Here is a 13,353-nt window from a genome sequence, read left to right as displayed (position 1 = left end):
CTTTCCTTTCGTGGAGATGATATCCGTGTTGCCGAAAGGTGCTGGTGCAGTGTCCTGAGTTTCCCCCCTGCGTGACAGGCTTGAGAAACTGTAATGGAAGCAGAAAAACCATGCATCAGCGCTGTGCGGCACTCCCACTCACAGCATGTGTAGGCGCACATAACGTTTGTAACAATTGTACACTCATCTCCCTATCCTCTGTACGTCGCCGCTTGATAGACCCCTGGCAGCTGCTTCAGTGGCCGCCCCTATCCTAAAGGAGTGGGTACCAAAACTTTCCGGATTCTGACCTGACTTCAGAATAGCCATGTCCAACACCCTTTTGAATTGAAAGCGTGTCAGCGGGACCCCATCCGCATGTATCAGGAAAGGCCCCCCTATGTTTAGTGGTCTAACCTGTAAGTAGCTCTCAACGTGTGATACAGGACAGCATGGGTTACCTTATGCCCGGTGGAGAACTACCCCATCCCCCCGGGCCTCCTGATCGGTCTTGGACTTCTTGATCGTTATTATTAAGGTGTCGGCCCTGATTTTAATGGATTCAAACTGCAGGCCGCCATGTTTGTCTAGTTTGTTTTGGGCCACCAGCTCCCCAATTCGAAACGTGCCGTAAAAGGCCAACGAAAAGGCCACAGTGAATAACAGGACTTCCCCTAATGTGTTGCAAATTGCGGGGAGGGATGCTAGTATTGACTTCAGAAGCTCCACCCCAATCGGATTCCTTGTGTCTGGGGCCGACCCCTGGAGGCGTGGCCACCCTTTCAGAGCCTTCCTCACGGTGAAACTGTTAGTGGGGTTACCCCTGTTGCTAATCTGAGCGAAGAAGGAAATCGCCGCCACCTGTCTCTTAGCTGCGGCTGCCGAGCGCCCATTAGTCCTTAAACAACCTAAGTATGCAATGAGAGCCCCAGTGTTGTGCCACCGCTCAGCCCACCCTGCACCCAAGAACGAACAATATTGCCAAACCGCCCCTTCATATGCTTTCCTGGTCCTGGGTGCTAGGCTGGATGCCACGAGGTCCGGTAGGTGGGGGCACCAATCTGCCAGAGTCGTTCTGGGAAAAGGGTGGCATACTCTGCCGCTGTTGGGAGGTGAGCCCTGAAAACCTGCATCTTAAAGCGAGAAAGGGCATCAGCAGCATGATTAAGGACTCCAGGCACGTGTTTAGCCCTAAACTGCACATTCAATTTCATGCATGTGAGAACAATCTCCTTCAAGAGACGGAGAATCATTTTACACCGGGCCGCTTGCTGGTTGATGCATTCCACCACGGTCATGTTGTCTGATCAGAAAACTACTGACTGATTACGCAGTTGTTCAGGCCATACCGTCAAGGCCACCCATATGGGGAAAAGCTCCAGGAACCCAATGTTACCTGTTAGGCCATACTCTACCCACCACTCCGGCCAACGTTGCGCAACCCACTCGGTACCGAGTATGGCACCAAATCCCTCACTGCCCGCGGCGTCAGTCATTAAACCCAACTCCGCGGACGCAGCGGGCGGACCGGGCCACACTACCCTGCCATTGAAATCCTGCAGGAATGCCATCCAAATCCGCATATCCTGCCGAACCTCCGCTGACAGCCTTGTGTGGTGATGTTTCTCTTTGAGGCCCGCCATGGCTTGGGAGATGGATCTGGAAAAAGGTCTAGCCATTGGAATGATCCTCATTGCAGAGTTCAGTTGTCCCACTGTCTGCTGTAGCTGTTGTAGTGTAACCTTCTGCTTGCCCAAGCATAGCTGTAAAGCAGCCCTGAATTTATTCACCTTGTCCATGGGTAGCCTAAAACATCTCTGAACAGAATCCAGCTCAATGCCCAGGAACTCTATCGTAGATGCCGGCCCAACTGTCTTTCCTGGAGCCAAACGAACCCCCAAAACCTGCATGAGCGCGCAAAATTCCTGCAGTGCCCACCCACATTCAGAGGAACCCCGTGTCCCCAGGATAAGAAAGTCGTCTAGGTAATGCATGACCCACCGGTGCCCTGTCTTTTGTCTGAAAACCCATTCCAGGAATGAACTGAATTTTTCAAAATATGCACATGAGACAGAGCAGCCCATTGGCATACACATATCCATATAGAAACTCCCTTGGAATTTAAAACCAAGCAGGTGATAATCATCCGGATGTACCGGGGGTAACCGAAAGGCCGACTCTATGTCAGATTTTGCCATCAGAGCACCAGGGCCCAAACCCCTGAGGATCTCCACTGCTTGGTCAAAGGATGCGTATTTAACGCTACAGAACTCATCATCAATTGCATCATTCAGTGAATTACCTTTGGGTGCTGACAAGTTGTGTATTAGTCTGAATTCCCCCTCTACCTTCTTGGGGACTACACCCAATGGGGAGCAGACAAAGTTCTCGACCGGCACCGACTCGAAAGGGCCCGCCACCCTACCTAGGCGCAACTCCTTAGCAATCTTTGAGGAGATAATACCTGGATTATTCCGAGCAGAGAGTTGATTCTGGCACTCAGAGGACCCCGCATAATTAGGGGTTCGAATCCTAAAACCGTCCCTGAAACCCTCTAGCAGAGTTCTTGCCGTAAGGTGGCATGGGTATTTGTTGAGCCATGGTGTCAGAGCCGTCACATCAATGGGGGACCGCGCCTTTAGTGGAGATACCATCTCACTCCTGCTTTTTTCTACCCTTATCCTTCGATCTCTTGAGGCATTTGGACTCGGGGTGGGATGGGTTGGCGCAAATGGAACACGCATGCTTGAATCTGCATTGACCCTGTGGTCTGGTGCAGGTCTGTCTGTTGAAATCCCAGCACGTCCTTTTCCTCCCACCATTGCCGCCTGCACCAGTGGTATAACTGGTACTACCCTGCGACCGAAAGGGTTGAAAAGGCTGCACAACATGCGGGGCCTGACTCTTTGTATTACCATGCCCCTCACCCCCAAACAGATCCAACCAAGATATTGTGTAAATTCGGTCCCATGACAACGATGGGTCGGATGCCTTTGCCATCCTGAAATTCCTGTCATACTCTAACCATCCTCCACCCGCAAATTTATCATGGGCCAACACTATCCTGTTCTGATAACAAGCCATCTGTGCCTGTACATTAGGAAAACGCTCAGCTGTGACTGCCATAAATATAGAAAAGGCTCTGATCCAGTTCAGTAGGTTCTCTTCCACCCTGTACTCCAACATCTCAGTCGCCCATTCCCTAGGAAGCATATAATCCTTGTTCTTCCTTGATTCCTCCCTCTCGCAGATCAATAATGCAAACATATTAATATATTTTCTCCAGCACATATTCTGTTTTTTAACTCCATAGACACATGTCTGCCTAAAAACTCCCACTCAGAACTGGCCTCTCCCACGCCCAACAATGGTAATGTTGGCAGTTTACCTGTTGTTGCAGACCCTGGGGCCTCATGAGGAATCCCTGCCGCACTGGGGACTGGCAAACCCTTGTTCTCCAAAGTGCCGGAACCACCCCCTGTAATGATAGGTAATGAAGCAACCGGCCCAGCATTGATTTGTTCTTCGGGTCCCGCATTAAATTGAGAAACAATTTGCGTAGCTTCTGCCAAAGCATCGGTCCCCAACTCCTTTACCCCCACCGCTGGAGCGAGGATGCCTGCCTTCCCCAACCATGGCAAGATTGCCGCCAAATGCGACACTATCTCTTGAGGTAAACCCTGCTAAATCTAAAAGCAGCAAAACAGTCCTATGGCAACAATTATACCTTTCTCAACACCACCACAACGTATGGCATGCACAATTCTTAATACTTCCTATTTAACGTTGCTTCAAACCGGAAGACACAGAAGCACAATGTAAACGCTGGAGCTCTTAGCTGTTAGCTAGTTAAGTACCCGCCAATCTAACTGTCAGGGTCTCAAAGCCTAAACCATACAGTCCTGCGTGCCCTCAAAACCAATTTGTCAGTGCTCGCATAAAATAAAAGGCTACCGCCTCCTAGCGAGGCGTGGGGGGCAAGCTGGGGAGTCAGGAACCAAGAGACCAGTTCCTGGGCTCCCCAGCCCTTTATACCCTGCGGGTCCGGCCAGACCTACTGGCCGGACGTTTGCCCATCGTCGCGACCCGGAAGTGATTCCAATCACTTCCGGGTCGCACCTAGGCCAATGGGGATAGGGGAGCGCGCCTACCGCGCTACCAGGTGTGCGATATGCACGCCCCCGGCTGTAGCGGAGGGGGCCGCCTCGACCGCCATACTTTTGGTGTGGCCGATGCCGGCCCCGCTGTTCTATTTTGCATTGTGCTTCATACTATCAAAGAAGACACTACACTTGCCTTTCAAAATATAGGGCCTGGCCTTGACCCCACCGGACCATCGGGAGCCCCACTGGCGGTCTGGCGCATGGGGATTGGTTTTTCTGAAGGATATTTAGCACACTAACAAACTTTGTAGCCCTGCCAAGTACCACATATCATGTGTTAGACTAACTCATTTCAGTGTGGTGGTCCCCATCACTGCACTGAAATGCAAAGTCACACATAATAGGCATAACGCCTGCCTCGGCTGTCAAGCCGTAACGCTGATATGCTGATTTAAACTAGCTGGAGTGGCAGCACGCTGTGGCGAGTGCGCCGCTCCCAATAGGCTGCGGTGGCTACTGGCTGAGCTAGCTGCTGGCTACAATATATCAATTCAAATAGGAAATATTCCTGCAGGACGTCACGTTCAGCTACTGCCTGCTGCATCAAGGGGGTGCTGCAGCAGTTTTGATAAGTTTGTGGGAGGGCGGCTGCGCAATGCCATGGCACTGCTCGCACCTCCCCCCGGTAATTTAAATTCCATCATGAATGATCCACCTGACCGCTTGGACCCAACCCCACAGACTGCTGCGGCCTCTGGAGCCCTGTCTGTGTAGCTGCTGAGACTGAATGCAGCACAGGGCAGAGGAAAGGAGGGGGCCGAGTGGAAGCGTTGAGTGTGATGCCCTGCACTGCCATGTGACTGGAAACCCACACACAAAACAGAGGAGAGCCAAGGAGCGATAGGCAGACAGACTTCATGAAGGGAGAGGCAGAGTCTGTGAATAGAGGTCAGTGGAGGGGAACTCACGGTGTGGCATCTGAATGGAGAGCCACCCTACCAGTGGTTTTTCCTGGTGATCTTGCCAGTACTGTGAATGTGGTTCTTATTGTCAGTCAGTCAGTCAGTCAAATATCTTTATTCGGTTTAAGAGCAAACCATAAAAGCATACTACAAAACATGATATATAAAAACAGTTGTAGGTACGTGATTCATTTAACACAATCATGGCTCATAAAAACTTAGAGACATTCAATAAGACCAATAAAAACAATTTCATTTTTAACACAATTAAAAGAGGATGTACATGATATAATGTTAAGTTCATTTCCTCAAAATTCTTATAGCTGCTGATAAAAAGGGCAGGTCTCACTTGCACAAAGCCTTTGTTTTTTAAAATAGGGAGAATAAAACGTTTCCTAATGACAATAAGGTGTTCACAGAAAAAAAGGAAATGTATGATGTCTTGTTGCGAAAAATTATCGCAAGTACAGGGGCCAAGATCCTCTACCCTCTTCCATCCTTTCTGTTCACCAATAAGAAGATGCAATTGATTAAATCTGAATCTAGTCAGTAAAAAACGATGATTCTTGTTTGTGACATAGCCTAGATATGGTTCCATGGATAGTGTTGTTTTACATAGCTGGTGGGCCCTTACTGTCACCTTTACCAGCTCTCTCTCTTCCCTATCCATGGTGGCTATGCGCAAATACATTTCCTTACACCATTTTATGTCTCCCTTTACTAGAGCTTCTGGTGAGTGATATAATTCTGGACGACCCAGCTTTACTGCCAGCCTCTGGATATATTTAAGCCAGGGTATACACAGCCCATGGTCGAGTGACATACAGTCTTTCATGATGGTGTGATTAAGTATTACGGACATTATAAACTCTTCCCCTATTATTTTATGGCAGACTGCAGAGATAGGGGAGAAGGTTGAAGAGTGTTTATTGTTCCATTCTAACAGTGTACTCTTCTTCGTATAGGCCTTACAGTGAAGTATTGACGCCTTCTCGTTACACGAGTAGAAAACACAACACATGGGTAGGTGAGGGCAAAGGCGGAGTTGTATTACAAGAGGGGGGTAGTTTGTATGTGACATTGTTGACACAGTATTTGTTTTACAGGGTGTATGCCAGGCGTAGATTCCTTATCACCAGAACCAGATGCGGGTGACCCTTTGAAGTGCAACCCTCCTCTCCTTGTTTTGTTTCCCTGTTTTCCCTGGTGAGTCTCCTGAGTCTCTAGAGTCTGATAGAGTCGGGAGACCACTGGGGAAGGCTGAGGAATACGCTTCAGGTCCCTGACGCTCCTGCGGAACAGCAGATAACCTTTACAGGACCACAGCTTTGACCTGTTTACTCGATCAAAAGCCGAGGACAGGTCCATAAAGGCTACTAATAGTGCTCCATTCTTTGCCACCGTATATTTACCTATTAGTAGTTGCAAGTTCAAGTATTGGTCCGTGGTGCCCATCCCTTTTCTGAAGCCGTACTGGGCCATAGAGAGTGTTCCAGATTCCTCGAGCCAGCCGGTCAGTTGGCCAAGGACCACCCTACCCAATACTTTCACAGAGGAGTCAATTAAGGATATCGGGCGGTAACAACTCGGGTCACCTCTATTTCCCTTCTTATATATGGGTATAATGACAGATTGTGCCCATGTGAGGGGCAGGCCCAATTGACAGGCGTTAACAAAGACATTATATAAAATCTTTGACCAGGTTTTTACATCTGATTTAAAAAGGTCTGCCGGGACTCCATCGGGTCCCGGAGCCTTATTACTTGTCATTTGCATAATGGCATGTGTTACTTCTAATTCTGTGAAGGTCAAAGAATATTTCTCCATATTTAAGACTGGGCCTTCCAACATCCCACTTCCATCATAAACCTGTTTAAAGTGACTGTACCATTTTTTTTCCTGGATACCACTATCAAGCTCGCTGTTGCTTTTATCCTGGAAAAAAGGCTTATTTACCACAGTCCAAAATCTAGCACTATTTTTAATTACATCTATTGATAAAAGCTTATTCCAGGCTTCCTCCCTAATTTCGTTTTTTCGCTTTCTTTGTGCTTTTTTATAATTATTCCTAAGGGCAGCAATTTCCGCTTTATCGGGCGGGTCAGCTTTCAGCGCTACCATCAACTTCCGTTGGGCTATTGAACAGTTGTGGTCAAACCATTTTTCCCCGTTCCTAGGTTTTCCCTTAACTGCTTTTTTGAGGTCACTATCGACCTGGGTGCAGATTCTGCCATAGGCTACTAGGACCTCATCCCCTATGACGCCATCTTTAAGACAAGTGGTCATGTGATCCCCAACCTTTCCCAGCAAATTTTCCTTGAAATCCTTTGGCACCACACAGCACCATTTCAGGCGTCGCGCTTGATCGGTTGGCCTTATATCAAGGATTCCAACAGTCAGGTTGGATTTCACTTTTTTCCTTAGGTCGTCTGTCAGAGTCACCTTTACAGGGTTATGATCTCCGTAGGGAGACCAACTGACATTATGCTGACTAACCCTACTTGCTAAGTTTACACTCACAAAAATATAATCAATAGTTGACCCAGAGCCTCTTCCTTTATAGGTTGGGATGTCTCCTGTAAATTTGGTGGGATAGATCAAGTCATTGCCTACCACCAAATCTTCTAAATACAATCCCTGCGGGGTGTGTTCAAAATGAATATTATCTTGGTTTGCTGGACCTAAGCTGTCCCAAACAAAACAGTTACCTTTACAACAATGAACATTAAAATCTCCAAGCACAATAACCGAATAATAATTCGTACTATTAACATTATACAATTCCAAAAAATCGTGTAGACTGACTAGATGTTCATTAAAAATACTCTTATCAAAGGAGTTATAAAAGTTGACAATGAGCCAATTCCCAGTTAATTTAGTTAGAATTTCCACTGCAAGGCAATATGGCGGGCCTGTCTCCACTTTAGTATAAATCCCCTCAAGTTTTAATGAAATGAGGGTTAAAAGTCCGCCCTTTGCCCTCCCCATGGGGGAAGCAACTGCTGTCGACCAGAAAGCCGCATACCCATCCAAAAAAAAGGTATTCTCCGTGTCCCAGGTTTCTTGTAACCCAATAATTTCGCAGTCTGTCAAACAGTCCCTCCATTTTGCATCATTTGCTTTGCTATTCAGCCCAGCGATGTTCCAACTAAGGACCCTCGTTCCTAGACGTGGGGCCCTCACTGCCACCATACCATCAGTGGGGCCACCTTGGACGTCCCCCTCTGTGTTCATGACATTTGGGATACCACCCCCACAAGGGCTCACTGAGTTTCCATTTAACCCACATTCCTCCTCCGTAATCAGTGTAGAAGCTTCTACAACAGGTGTGGGATGGTCCCGGCCATGTTCAAGTCAATCATTTGAATCTAGATCACTCAGGGGTTGATAACGATTGAATGTGGCTACCCCACGGCCGGTAAACCCTACAGTGCCAATTCCTCTGCCCCTACATAAATCATTAATGGGCTGCTGAGTTAGATGTCTGTAGAAATATCCCAGTGAACGAAGTGTGATGCCCTGAACAGTATGTGGCAGCGAGGAAGCTCTTAGCAAAGCATTATTAACGAGAAGTGGGTTACTAAAATTTATGATGACACAATCCCCCCTAATATTCTTGTGTGATCGTCCTATCCATGAGACTCTCCTGGTGGTTAGTATCTGACGTGATAGACCTACTGGGAACCCACACTCTCTATTTAGCCACGATACAGTTTTATTCTTTAGGGATTCATGGGATTCGTGGGATTCTGGCTTGTTTGACAGGCCACCCTCTACTAGAGGTGGAACATTTGTCAACACTGCGACAAATGGGGCACATTCAGGAGGTAAGTCTGGTTGTGCACTGGCCGTGCAGCTGGTCTTTACTTCTGCCGGTCCTCTCTTACTCCCTAGACATGTTGCTGGTGGTGGAGTTTTACTCGCAATTGCCAGGGATACAGCAGCTGCTGCTGGTTCTACTATACTGGGTCCTTCCTTAGTGGGCTTTGGTATCTCATTGTTAACCCTAGGGCCCTTTTCGGCAGTGCTATCACTTACAATTATATCACTACGGGGTCCCAGGAGGTTTCCTAATCTCACAATTTCCGCAGACAACGTGTCAATTTTGGCCACTAGGGGTTTAACTATCTTAGTGATTTTGGCCTCTAAAATGCCAATCAGGCAATCTATTTGCTCTGTGTCTATTTTAATTTTGACGTTGTTAGCCAAAACCTCATTTAGGCTTTCCCCACTAGTAGGTGGCGGGTCTGTTTTTTTATTAGTGTTTCGGCCACCCCCGTTTAATTTGTGTATGCTTGTAACCGGGGCCGGGGAACGCTCTGGTGGAGCATCATTAATGTCATTTAGGTCGGCCATATTTTCCTGATTCTGCACTAATTCAAAGGGCAGCAGAGCTGAATCTGCCGTATTTACCAAATCGTGTTGATCAGTGCTACAGCTATTACCCTGAATAGGAGAAAACAATGCAGTGGGCGAACTAGACAGTGAAAAAGAACTAGTCCCCTGGCCCAATGATTTACGTCTTTCACTGTTAATTTTAGTTACAACTTTCACCAGATAATTATCTAGTGTTGCAGCTGCAGGAAGTGTTTTTCCTGTTGTGGATTTCAACATTTTCAGCGGTAACAAAGAGGCCTATAAAAGACTAAATGTAGTGCCTAGACAGAAAAATAATGACAAAACGATAATAAGGGGTATTTCAGCTCCTTATCCTATGAAATAACCATACATGCTCTATTAAGTTAAAAAAGTCTCACTAAGTCCATAGTGACGGGGAACAGCAGCGAAGTCCTGGGGCCAAGGACCGTGGCCCAGCCCAGCCTCCTTGTGCCTCTGAGGGCCCGCCCTTCGCCCGGGCTTAGCCTGCGCGCGGTCCCGAGTTGCGGGAACAATGGATGTTTAAATAGTGGAAGTGGGCGTGGCCGTTAGCTCCGGCGCAGGTGACTCTGACCGCGAGGCTCCTGGTCCCTGGAGTCCTCGCGTTTGCCCCAGATGCTGCTGTTAGGGGCTGGCTGCACACTTCAACTGCCCCCGGTCTGCAGGCACACACACAGGCAAACTCCAAAGTCCGCTTCACGAGCGGCTCCTCGGCTGTCAAGCCGTAATGCTAATATGCTGATTTAAACTAGCTGGAGTGGCAGCACGCTGTGGCGAGTGCGCCGCTCCCAGTAGGCTGCGGTGGCTACTGGCAGAGCTAGCTGCTGGCTACAATATATCAATTCAAATAGGAAATATTCCTGCAGGACGTCACGTTCAGCTACTGCCTGCTGCATCAAGGGGGTGCTGCAGCAGTTTTGATAAAGTAAAGTTTGTGGGAGGGCGGCTGCGCAATGCCATGGCACTGCTCGGACCTCCCCCCGGTAAATTAAATTCCATCATGAATGATCCACCTTACCGCTGGGACCCAACCCCACAGACTGCTGCGGCCTCTGGAGCCCCGTCTGTGTGGCTGCTGAGACTGAATGCAGCCCAGGGCAGAGGAAAGGAGGGGGCCGAGTGGAAGCGTTGAGTGTGATGCCCTGCACTGCCATGTGACTGGAAACCCACACACAAAACAGAGGAGAGCCAAGGAGCGATAGGCAGACAGACTTCATGAAGGGAGAGGCAGAGTCTGTGAATAGAGGTCAGTGGAGGGGAACTCTCGGTGTGGGATCTGAATGGAGAGCCACCCTACCAGTGGTTTTTCCTGGTGATCTTGCCAGTACTGTGTATGTGGTTCTTATTGTGTTAAAGACTCCTGCGTGCCACACCCCTGGCGTTCGGCCATGGTGCAGCCCGGACGGCGTGTTTGCCAAGGAAGTCGTTTGTTGTAGCCAGGAGGACTCAGGCAGCCCGGCCGTACAATGAAATTCTGCAGCTGTTCTCTCTTTTTAAGTAAGTTACTAGTGTCAGACAGTGCACCTCTAGTGTTAATAATCGGACTCAAAATTATAATTGCGCTTAGCGCGCGGTCTATCAGGTGAAGTTTTGCAGTGACACTTTGTAATCTCTGTTCACTAGTTTACACAAGCTGCGCGACCTCCTGCAAATAATACAGTTGTCTGGCTCACTTAGGGTGACCAACTATCATAGGTGCAAATTCAGGATGGTGAGTGTCAAAATTCAGGACAAAAATGCAGGACAGAAGGTCAAAATTCAGGATAAAAATTTGGGACAAAAGGTACATTTTACAGACAAATCAGAGGAGGTCACGCAATAGTATATAAGTACATAAATAGACAACCAACATAAGTACAAGTCAAAATGAATTTATATCAGCTTGCGCCAATCGTTGACTGTGTTTTTTTGGTATGCGAGCAGCTTTGAGCAACGGTACAGGTCTTTTTTTGGTATTTCACATCATCCTGATTAATTTATATGGTTACTGCACTGGGTTGTCCCATCTCAAGGAATGAGAGCCAAGCAGGGCAAATACTGTCTGTAATTATTGAACATTGTTTTGAAAGGTCTCTCTCTACTCCTTTAAACTATTCTCATTGGTGTGGGGAGAAAATCAAGCACAAAATACTTCCTGCATGCTGGAGTCAGCACATGGCATCATGTGAAACTTACTAGTGAAAAGAGGTCATTCTGTCAGTGCACAGAGGCCCATTATCATTCTGTTTATGATCATTAGGACGACATACAGAATGATAATGGGCCGATAGAAGTCTGCTCCAGGTCGGGTGGGGCTGCTGCAGGCAATTGAGCACATAGGAGTGCAAGATGGCCCCTGCAGTGAGAGTTACAGAACTCTCAGGCTGCTTGCAGGGAGACAGCTCACTGCAATGTGCAGAATTACGGACAAAAGGCGTCCGTGAAATTAGTCCTTACGGACAACGGACATGAGTCACAAATAACGGGCAAATTTACGAACAGTTGGTCACTCTAAGCTCACTCTGCTGCTGCCCGGCTTCGTGTGTGTGCCCCTCCAAATATATTTTGCAACCCAATCATTGCCCGGCGTTGTCGCGGGCGGGGGGTTCGGCATTGGGGGGATTTGGTTGATTTATGAAGATCTTTAAAACCCTGATTTTTACGTTTCTAACCAATATATATCAGTAGTAAAATTTATTCTAGAAGCCTATTTGGGATCTTACCAGTTGGTAGTAGAAGGCGCCAGCTCTTCTCTTCTTTATATTAGAAGACATATGTAACCGGGTTGGCTTTTTGTTAAGAATTCAAAGACTACAACTTAAACATGCATGTTATGTTTTTAGGTCTCGCCTGACGTTAGCAGCGCTTCTCTCGCCATGCGAGGGCCTTTTTTAATCGATTCAAGATGTCACGCGTACGGAGGGACAAAAAAATGCACGTGCATGTGGACAGCCCGACGCCATGTTTGTTTACTTTAATTAGCTTGCGCATGGCGGCGTGCGTATGGATAAGAGATGTGCACGCATGGTGGCGTGCTTTCGCTTTCCCTCCCTCCCCCGGTCTCTGACTTTCCTGTTTTAAAATGTTGGTATGCATGGTTCTCGCGCATGGCGGCGTGCTTTCGCTTTCCCTCCCTTCCCCGGGCCTGCGTGCACAGAACCGGTCGTGATGGTGCAAACATCGACTCCCAGAGGGCGAGCAGCAGGAGATGCCCGGGCTCATGGGATTCCACATGATTCACTCCCAGCAGCTTGCGCCATGTGGACAGCGGCGGCAACTGCTGCTGATTGTGTGCTCTGAGGTCGTGCGTGCTTGGAAACAACCGTCACTTCAAAGAACACAGCAGCATACTGCTTCGTTCCTGACTGTTCCTGCCCCCTCCACCATTCCCTCTCTTTCTCACTCGTGCTCTCCCTCTCACCTTCCTGTGTTTCTCTCCCTCACTTCACTCTTTGTTTTCTCTTACATCTTCTCTATTTTCATCCTTTTGTTTCTCTCCCCCTCTCTGTTTTCCCTGTTGCATCTCTATTTTTCTCCTTTTCTTTCTCTCTCCTCTCTTCTCCCCTCTCTCTTCCTTTCCCTCGCGCTCTGCTTCCCTCTCCTCCATCCCTCCCTTTCTCCATTGTATCTGTATTTCACACTTTCTCGACCCCTATTTCTTTCCTGTTCTCCCTCATCCTGCTGCCCGGTTTTTGTTGCCTCCCTGGCCCCCCTCACTCCAAGGTGCCCTGGCCTGTCATATACCTTCCCTAGTGCCTCCACCCCCCCCCCCCCCAGCCTGCGCGACGCTGTACACCGAGGCATCTGGCCAGCTTGCAGTTCTGTCTCCGTTGTCCCCTGGCGGGGCCGGTGGTAGGCCCCCGGGGCACCTGCACCTCTGATAGTCACTGGATGTGAGAGGCCTCTGATTCCGTCGCTGTGCATCACTGGAGCCCCTCCGAGTGCAGGGAGAG

At 48.4% G+C, this 13,353-nt stretch overlaps 1 protein-coding gene across 1 annotated transcript in view; it reads left to right on the top strand.

The window, feature by feature from the left end:
- The window catches only part of EDEM2 (ER degradation enhancing alpha-mannosidase like protein 2), a 395,734-nt gene that overhangs the window by 209,695 nt on the left and 172,686 nt on the right, over nucleotides 1–13,353 (top strand). The gene's annotated exons all lie outside the window — the stretch shown is intronic.

Source organism: Triturus cristatus, chromosome 7, assembly GCF_964204655.1.
Source record: "Triturus cristatus chromosome 7, aTriCri1.1, whole genome shotgun sequence".
Classification (NCBI taxonomy): Eukaryota; Metazoa; Chordata; class Amphibia; order Caudata; family Salamandridae; genus Triturus; species Triturus cristatus.
The sequence above is the reverse complement of the archived record's forward strand: the minus strand, read 5'-3'. Positions and strand labels throughout refer to the sequence as shown.